Here is a 10,368-nt window from a genome sequence, read left to right as displayed (position 1 = left end):
TATATTATTCGTAAATCATAATTATAGCTTTAATAGATACAGGACTCTACAAACAATTTTTTTTAAAAAAAAATATGTTAATTTTTATATAAATGAACTTCAATTATTTTCTTAAGAAATAGACAAACCATATCCATTATCTTATGCATTCATACATTTTTTATGTTATAGTAAGAGCCATCTAAAATACTTTTAACTAATTACATCTTTATCTGAAGTAATCAATTCTATTTTTATCCATGAGAGACAGTTAGAAAAACTAGAAGATAAGAAATAAACTCCCTAATACTTAACAATTTTCACCAATGTATACTAATTATGCATATTAGTGATATTCATTATGACATATGCATACATGCACATAAAATTATTTGGTCAATTTCATTCCTCAATACCACACTTGTCCTCCCCTCTGGAGTTTCTCTTCCATTTTGATGAGATCTTTTTTCTTCTTCTCTCTAAAAAATGTGGACAACATCATGAATTTGCTTGTCTTCTCTATGCAGGAGTGATGTTAATTTTTTCTGTATGATATCAAATTTAGCTTATGTTTTGCTGAAATGAGCATTAACCTCAATTCTTTGTTTGTGAGCATATATTGCAAAACAGCTTTACAAATTTTAAAGTGACAAGAAAGATACACAAACTTGGCAACATCACAATTCATTCACACATTGTATAACATACAGGAAAAGGCAAGTAACAAAGTTGAGTTGCTAAAGTTTATAACTTTTTACAACTTTTTCTTACTTTAAAAGTATTTTGTTACAAAAAAAATTATTGAATTTAATATTTTTCTAATGTGTTAAAATGAATTAAAAAATCTAGAAATTGCAATTTGTACTGACAGATTAAGCCTTTGTTATTTGTAATATTTAAATTATATATTCCATTTTTAAATACCATATATTATTGTAAGTTAAACAGAACCTCTTTTTTTCTATTTGAAGTCTTACTTGTGTAAGCAATGAGAATTTATTTTATTTAAAAAATCAACATAGGAATTTTTTTTAAAGTTGAATCAAGAGTGAGTCTTTATACCATGTTTAGAAGTACTCTTCTTATTTAGAATCATACTTCTTTTTCTCACCTTGTAACTACTGAATACAACTATTTCTCATTTGTATCTTCTGCTGATGGTTTTTGTTTTTATAAATCAACCAGTGCCTTGAACTTCCACAATAAAAGTTACAAATGTTTTAATTCTTTTAAACACTCCAAATTTTACTTTAAATACATATATGCTTAGATTGCATCACTAGTGACAAACAACTTGTTCAATTACTATTAAGTATATCAAGAGGAAGGGAAAAAAAAGAACAGAAACATATGTGCATATAAATACATGCACAGAGGAAGGAAAATTAGAGGAAGAAAGCATTAGAATATATTAAATTGTCTATTAAATTGTCACTGTAGAAGCTAATTACTTTTCCTCTGCAAGAAAAAGGGAATGATTAGTTACAGAATGCCTATTTTATTTTATTTTTTTTTTTTTTTTTTTTTTTTATTGGTCGTTCATAACATTACATAGTTCTTAATACATCATATTACACGGTTTGATTCAAGTGGATTATGAAATCCCCCTTTTACCCCGTATACAAATTGCTGTATCACATCAGTTACCCTTCCATTGATTGACATATTGCCTTTCTAGTGTCTGATGTATTCTGCTGTCTGTCCTATTCTCTACTATCCCCCCTCCCCTCCCCTTCCCTCCCCTCCCCCCCTCCCCTTTTCTCTCTCTACCCCTTTTACTGTAAATCATTTCTTCCATTTGTATTATCTTGTCTTACCCCTCCATTCCTCTTATATGACATTTTGTATAACCCTGAGGATCGCCTTCCATTTCCATGCACTTTCCCTTCTCACTCCCTTGCCCTCCCACCTCTCATCCCTGTTTAATGTAAATATTCTTCTCAAGCTCTTCGTCCCTACCCTGTCCTTGTTAACTCCCCTTATATCAAAGGAGTCATTTGGTATTTGTTTTTTAAAGATTGACTAGCTTCACTTAGCATAATCTGCTCTAATGCCATCCATTTCCCTCCAAATTCTATGATTTTGTCATTTTTTAATGCAGAATAATACTCCATTGTATATAAATGCCACATTTTTCTTATCCATTCATCTATTGAAGGGCATCTAGGCTGGTTCCACAGTCTTGCTATCGTGAATTGAGCTGCTATGAACATCGATGTAGCAGTGTCCCTGTAGCATGCTCTTGTTAGGGCTTTAGGGAATAGACCGAGAAGGGGAATAGCTGGGTCAAATGGTGGTTCCATTCCCAGCTTTCCGAGAAATCTCCATACTGCTTTCCAAATTGGCTGCACCAATTTGCAGTCCCACCAGCAATGAACAAGAGTGCCCTTTTCCCCGCATCCTCTCCAGCACTTATTGTTGTTTGACTTCCTAATGGCTGCCAGACTTACTGGAGTGAGATGGTATCTTAGGGTAGTTTTGATTTGCATTTCTCTGACTGCTAGCGATGGTGAGCATTTTTTCATGTACTTGTTGATTGATTGTATGTCCTCCTCTGAGAAGTGTCTGTTCAGGTCCTTGGCCCATTTATTGATTGGGTTATTTGTTATCTTATTGTCTAATTTTTTGAGTTCTTTGTATATTCTGGTTATTAGGGCTCTATCTGAAGTGTGTGGAGTAAAGATTTGTTCCCAGGATGTAGGCTCCCTGTTTATCTCTCTTATTGTTTCTTTTGCTGAGAAAAAACTTTTTAGTTTGAGTAAGTCCCATTTGTTGATTCTATTTGTTAACTCTAGCGCTATGGGTGTCCTATTGAGGAATTTGGAGCCCGATCCCACAGCGTGTAGATCATAACCAACTTTTTCTTCTATCAGATGCCGTGTCTCTGATTTAATATCAAGCTCCTTGATCCATTTTGAGTTAACTTTTGTGCACGGTGAGAGATAGGGATTCAGATTCATTTTGGTGCAAATGGATTTCCAGTTTTCCCAGCACCATTTGTTGAAGATGCTATCCTTCCTCCATTGCATGCTTTTAGCCCCTTTATCAAATATAAGATAGTTGTAGTTTTGTGGATTGGTTACTGTGTCCTCTATTCTGTACCATTGGTCCACCCGCCTGTTTTGGTACCAGTACCATGCTGTTTTTGTTACTATTGCTCTGTAGTATAGTTTGAAGTCTGGTATCGCTATACCGCCTGATTCACACTTCCTGCTTAGTATTGTTTTTGCTATTCTGGGTCTTTTATTATTCCATATGAATTTCATGATTCTTTTATCTATTTCTACAAGATATGCTGTTGGGATTTTGATTGGCATTGCATTGAACTTATAGAGAACTTTTGGTAATATCGCCATTTTGATGATGTTAGTTCTGCCTATCCATGAGCAGGGTATGTTTTTCCATCTTCACACACATACACACACACACACACACACACACACACACACACACACTCACTCCTCACAAAGAAGAAAGTTATTATATCTTATTTAAATTAAAAAATCTCTCCCCTGAGTAATCCATCTTTTAGATGGATCTACCTATGCACTTTTCTCATGAGGGCTTCTACCATTTTGGTCCGAAGGCACCTTTCAAGTGAACAAATTTGTTTGCCAAAAGTTCCTCAAAATTGCCACTTTAATTGTAAACATTTCTAGTGAGATGTCTCAAAGTATTCAAATGATTGGAGGAATGAACACTTATGAAAATACAGCAACAGTTTTCTCTGGGATTTTTAGCTGGTACCTGCATATTGCTAAAGTGGCAGGAAATGAAAAGTACAGGTGAGCACCCCCTATAAAATGAGATGATGAATGCAAGCACTCTTGCCTCAGGCTAAAGGACCTGGAAGTGGAAAAACAGAGGATTTTCACCAAAGATAATGATGACAATGGTGGCCTTATAAAGGCTTTTGCAGCACTATAGTACAAAAGGGCAGAATGCTAAAGAAGGGAAAATTCACTCAATTTTTTTTTTTTCAATTCAGAGACCTCATTACTAAATAAGAGTGGAGGACACCAAAATACTGTTTTTGAGGGCAAAGATATTGTTTTTCTGGTTAAGAATTGAGTGCCTCTGTTAGTTTTGGCATTCTCAGATCATTAAAATATATATTTTCTAGTGATTCCACAAAGGAAAGCAAATTAAGTCTCCAATTTTAACATAGGTACTTGAAGAGTGGACAAGATTGACCGAATTAGTCTGGCAGTAATATGATGCTATTTGTGTGAAATTTTGAGGACCACACTTATTAGGATGAAATGCTTATTGAAGCATTTCAAAAATTCTTGGAAGACTATTTTTTACCTCATTGAAAAGGGTTTTTGTAAAACAAAAACAAAACAAAACAAAACATGGACTCTTATAATGAAATAATAAAGCATCATATATCATGTTTCCCTGATAACTACATTATAGAACAGGACAATGTCTTCTGTAATAGAACTAATTATTCTATAGAAAGCCAGAGAAGAATGAATAGGAAAGAAAAATAAATAAATAAATGTTGGAAGGGTTGTTTGCTAGTGTTAGAATTTTCTGCTGTTTCCAAATCAAGTCTTAAAATTTGCAAATAGATCTATTTATTAGATATATCACTAAAATGTGAATAATTGAACAAAATAGTCTTTATACCCTCAGTTAAAAACATAGGGTTCTCTCTGTCCCTAGTTATATTTCCCAATGTTATTTCTCTTTAGAGTTTCTTCAGATTGAAAGGTTTTTTTTTGTTTGTTTGTTTTTTGTTTTTCCTTGCTATTCTCTGGTATAAAATACACCTTAATAAGAAGGAAGTCACCTTGGGGCTGGGGTTGTGGCTCAGCAGTAGTGCCCTCGATAGCACTTGTGAGGCCCTGTGTTCGATCCTCAGCACCACATAAAAATAAATAAAGGTAATGTGTCCAACTACAACTAAAAAATAAAATAAATATTAAAAAAGCAGGAAGCCACTTTAATAAGAAGGAAGCCAAACTTGACACAGAAAATTTAGAATAAAAGACTTTTTGATAAAAACATTAAATATATACAAAAAAGTAAAGGTATAAATATTACTTCATTTTAACTTCATTGATTCTTCATTAATGCTTATGTTAGTAGAAGTCTTAAAATATTTAAAGAAAAAAGACAAAAAGATCTAAGGATCAAAATGGAATATCACACTATTTGAAGAATGCATAAGCTTATACATAATAATAGAACAAAATTAAGGACACATATTGCAACTGATAGGTAGCAAACAGTTATGATTCATAGATTCATGATGTTAAGGTGATAATTCTATAAATTCAGACTACTGTGCTGACCTCCGCCTGTGAACCTAAAGGACTCCTCAATTCCAGTAAAAAGAATACAAGTTACCCTGAACAGTGAGATTTTTGTGATCCTTCCACAGACCAGATTCCAAAACTTGGAGAGATAGGATAATTACAATGGGTCAGCATGGGCAAAAGTGACCCAGAGTTGCCTTGGATCTCTGCCATGCACAGTGGCGGCAAGGAAGTCTGATGTAATTCTGCCATCAGTCAAAAGTCAAAATGTGACTGGTGCAATGGCACACACCTTCTAATCCCAGCAGCTGAGAAGATTGAGACAGGAGGATCAGGAGTTCACAGCCAGCCTCAGCAAAAGTAAGATGCTAAGCAACTCAGTGAGACCCTGTCTCTAAACAAAATACAAAATAGGGCTGGGAATCTGGCTCAGTGGTCAAGTGCCCCTGAGTTCAATCCCAAGTACAAAAAAAAAAGTCAAGATGTGGACCTGGGTGTGACTTTCTGGAAACTTCCCTGGAACCCCACCAATAAAACTGGACAAGAGAAAAGGCACACTGTACTCTTCTGTCTGTGAAAACACACTTTTTTTTTCTTGAGAGTGTTCCCCTTTCCCTTCTAGTATCCCTTGTAATGCTACTCTTAGCCACACACCTGAAATCTTACTAGTATGATTACTAGAACTGTTAATGAAACACAGCTGCTGTTTGGCTTCACAGTACTCACTTTCTCTGCAACACAGCTTGAAAGGAAAAGGAGGAACCAGGAGATGGGCAAGTGAGAAATGAAAGATGGAGACTAGCCAGAGATAAACAAAGCTGACAAATAAAGGCAAGTCTCTCTATAGATGGAGGGAGGCAAAACAGGCTTGGGGTTCTGGATTTTATGGGGCAGGCTCAGGGATTAGAGCCTGGCAGGTATTAATGCAGGCAGTTAAGGACGAGGTTGGTATGAGGGAGTGGTGAACCTTTCTCAGAAACGCCTTTGGGCAGGAAAGCAAAATTTTTTCTTAAAATGATGGCTGTCACTTAAGATGGCCATCCAGACGCTAAGCAAGGACCTGACAGAGCTAACAACAGAGTTTAACAAAGTTATGATAGGCAAAATTTCATAAAACAAATTTACTGAAAATTTAAATTATCAGCTGTGTTATTATTTGGGGGAAAAAGAGATTTACACACCACAATTATTTCAGTGATTACACTGTTGTCTATTTTTTTCTTCACCTTTGCAGCACATTTGCTTTACAGAGATGTCTAAATATTTTCTGCCTCCCTATTCCATATTCAAGAAACTACTCAGATTTTCACAGGCAACAGTCTACTTTTTTTTCCCCTGTTAAATCCTCCATCTCATCTTCCCTCTCCTCTCCTTTGTATGTTTTTCTGTTCTCTACCTAACTCACCAATTGGGTAATCTCACGGAGTCTTGACATTAAGTGACACGGTGTTAACTCATGTTTATAATTTTAGATGTCAATCTTCTAAATTCCATACTCATTTAAATAAGAAAGGATTTTAGATCAGTGATTGATGAGGAGATGATTCCATTGGTGAGAATCAGTTTCCAAGTTCTGTTCCCTACCCAGGTGTTGAAGATTGAAGATGGGAGAAACACTAAAGCAAGAACAAAACATTTTATTTAAAGGACAGAATGGAGAGAGGGACAGAGTTTCCTCTGCAGAACAGTGGTTCCAAGTTGGTGCCTGAAGGAGTGCCCTTTATATAGATTTTAGATTTCTTTTGTTCTCATGCATCCTCCACCTCTTTTTGTGTCTATGTAACCAGTGACCAAAAGGTGGGGTGATCCAAGGCCAAGAATGAAGCTGTCTTATATGTTAGGGGTGCACAGTCCTGAAGGAAAAAGCCCAGGGGGTATTAAAACTGCTTGCCAGGAGGAACAATCCCCTGAAGGCTTGGCAACCTTGGCAACAGGTTCGAGAAGGGAGAAGTTCTCTGGACCTATTAGAATTTTATCTCCTTTTGAATCAGCTGCCATCTCCCTGGCCCAATCATTCACTACTACATTGACTGTCCTTAATGTCTCTCCTTGGTGACTTGTTTAATAATGTATGTGGTTATCAAATAAAAGAGAATAATATCTTTGGGATACAAGATAATGAGTTTGAATTGGCCCGAAGGTGTTCAGTGACCAAAACACTTTTCTAAAATGTGCTCAATGTGATAAGAGGATTTAGGTTCTAAAATGATAAAGGATTTCAAATTGTCTAAACTTGATTTTGGTATTGAAGTCATGTGACTGCAGAGAATTTGAGGGGATTTTATAAAAATGAGAAGTGTGATTTCTCTATAATAACATAAAATCATAGTAGACTAATAAATAAAAGGAAGAGTACATTTACAAAACAATTTTAAGGAAATAAGAGGATAAAATTTAAAAAGTAATCCGACATGTTCCTAAACAACTTTTAAAAGTCTTATTACTTATTACATGACTCTTTATAAAGGGAAAACTTGAAAAGGTACATTAGACTAAGACCAAAAGCAAAAACAATAAACAAACAACAACAAAATCCCCCAAACATTTATTTGTTGTCTTTATTGCTTTTCCATGATGAAGTTGGTGAGGGTCATGATGCTGGTCTTAAGACTATTTAAATATTCTTGCATCTCAAAGCCAAAGAAATTTTCTTTAATAATTTAAAAAACTGAGAGGTGAGAAATAGAAAAGACAATGAGGAAGAGATTGATGATGAATGAAGTCGAGCATAGTCTCCATGAGGGAGCATAGACAAACAAACTTTCCAAACAACTGACAATAATAGGCAGAAGATGAATTAGAAAGAGACCTAGATAATTGATAACCTCATAGTCAACTCTGAATAATGAAGATGTGACTATAAATTAAATGAATGCTCAGCTTCTTTTCACATTTGCAAAATAGCCTTCTAAGAGATATCACTACCAACATACACAAAAAGTGCATTCCATATAATGTCACTTCAATTTCAACTGTGTTACGGATTTGAAATTAACTGATTCACACAAATAACATAAATTTCAAGATCAAATAGTTAAATCAAATCGACTATGACCCTTTTAAAAAGCCTAATACAAAAACCTTTTCAATGCTCATTTAAGCTTAATCCTTAAAACCTACACATTATATTTTGATGTATTTAGAGCCTAGCTATTTTTTCTCTGAATTAGTGGAAAAATTATGAGAAAAGAATGATAAACATGGCTCCTGTCTCATATCACTAATTTTGAAGGACTTCTTAAAGTTATTTCAAAGGCTTCTCTGCATGATAATTTTATTTCACAAACATAAAAGCATTTGATTGATAAGTTTTGATGGATTTATGCAAGGGGACCAATTAAATATATAATTTAGATATACTGTTGTCCTTGAAGCCATTCAAGCTGTAATGATAAAGCAAGTATTTTTCATATTATTTTTGTAATTAGTTCATATACAACATATATCTAAATATATAACTAAAAAGAGTACATGTTTATGTGATTTCATATTAGAAATTAAAAAGGAACTCCTCAAGTCAGATAACAAAAAAACTATAATTAAAAACTGGAAAAAAAATCTTCATGAACTGAGCTATTAACTTAATATTTCCAATATAGAATAAATGCTCAAATGTTTAGGTAATATTCCCTTTACTTTGAATTCTTTCACCACCTTCCAGAGTGAGTGGGCTTTGCTTTTTATTAAAATAATATATTTTATACCTTCTTTTTCAATTAATTTGTTCTTTGGAACAATGGAATATAGGTAGATGAGTAAAATCAAAGATAGTACAAGATTTTTTGTTTGTGTGTTTGTTTTTGGTTCCAAGGATTGAACTTTGCTTTAATAACAACATTTTTTTAAAAAAGGAACATTTAGTGCATGCCTAGTTGTTGAAAGTTTTAAAAAATATTTTTTAGTTGTTGATGCACCTTTATTTATTTATTTATATATGGTACTGAGGATGGAACCCAGTGCCTCACACATGCTAGGCAAATGCTCTGCCACTGAACCACAACTGCAGCCCCTAATTGTTGAAATTTTCAAGATGAACTGGATGCAGCAACAGCATCTCTCTTAGGCTTAGATGGTCTTCCTTCATCAAATGCATACCTCAGTCTGCAGTGTTCTCTTTAGGTGCCTTATCTGACTAATCTCAGTGGTATATTTCATCTTTTATGTTTGGTGTTGCAGTTGTGCTTTCTTTTCTGCTTGGCAAAGTAGCTACATCTAAAGTTGGCAGACTATAGATTCACAGGAGAGACAAAATGGGTATACCTTATTACAGTGCTCTCAAAACAATGAAGTATTACTATTTGTCTTGCATCTGAGACTAAGACCAGAGAGTGCATCAATTTTTTTTTGCACACCGATATTTACATCTATAATAATTCTTATATATGTCATTGCTCCCTCTGCAAACCTTTTTCAAATTGGCCTTGGTACTAGTTTTCTTCATATCTTGAGGGAGTTGGCTTTCTTGAATTTTAAATTGTGAATTTTAAACTGTTAATTTTCTGAAAGCTGCATTTTATAATAAGATCTGTTGCATTATTATAAAATTAATATTAAATATATTTTAATTCTTTTTCTTGAATGATTGAATGCTCTAGACCTAACAGCATTTGTTCATTAGAGCTGTGCAATACATGGCAGGAACATCATCATGATTTCAAAGATATGCATAGTAAGGTGACTTATAAAACAAATGAAGACATGTAAAAGTATATGGCATTTATGAAAATTTTTATGTCAAAAATTACATAATTTTAAAATAAGCCAGTTGTTTGTAATAAAATATGTTTAAACAAATATCTAAATACCTAATATAAGTACTTTAATGCATATGTTAACAGTTAAAATGTTTCTGATACATTAAACATCTCATTAATCAAAGGCTTTATGGAACAGAAAAGCTGAGCTGTGACATAATGAGATTAGTTCCTTGTAAACAGAAATAAGGATTCTGACTGCACTGTGTGCAAACATGAACCTTGGAAGTTGAACTATAAATTAATTACTGAAGCCCAGGTCCCAGCCCCTGGCCCATGAAAAAAGTGGCAGCAGTGGCATATATGATTTGTAGAAGTAGTCAAATCAGTCATGTGAAGCTGCTCTGGCCATTGGATAAATAGTTTCT

General features: G+C 34.1%; 1 non-coding gene across 1 annotated transcript; it reads right to left on the bottom strand.

Moving 5' to 3' along the window:
* Positions 1-461: 461 nt before the first annotated feature.
* On the bottom strand, positions 462-566 carry LOC144252734 (U6 spliceosomal RNA). The gene has a single exon (XR_013343047.1). It is a non-coding gene; the product is annotated as a U6 spliceosomal RNA (small nuclear RNA).
* Between the last annotated feature and the right edge of the window lie 9,802 nt (positions 567-10,368).

Source organism: Urocitellus parryii, unplaced genomic scaffold (assembly GCF_045843805.1).
Source record: "Urocitellus parryii isolate mUroPar1 unplaced genomic scaffold, mUroPar1.hap1 Scaffold_53, whole genome shotgun sequence".
NCBI classification, from domain to species: domain Eukaryota; kingdom Metazoa; phylum Chordata; class Mammalia; order Rodentia; family Sciuridae; genus Urocitellus; species Urocitellus parryii.
The sequence above is the reverse complement of the archived record's forward strand: the minus strand, read 5'-3'. Positions and strand labels throughout refer to the sequence as shown.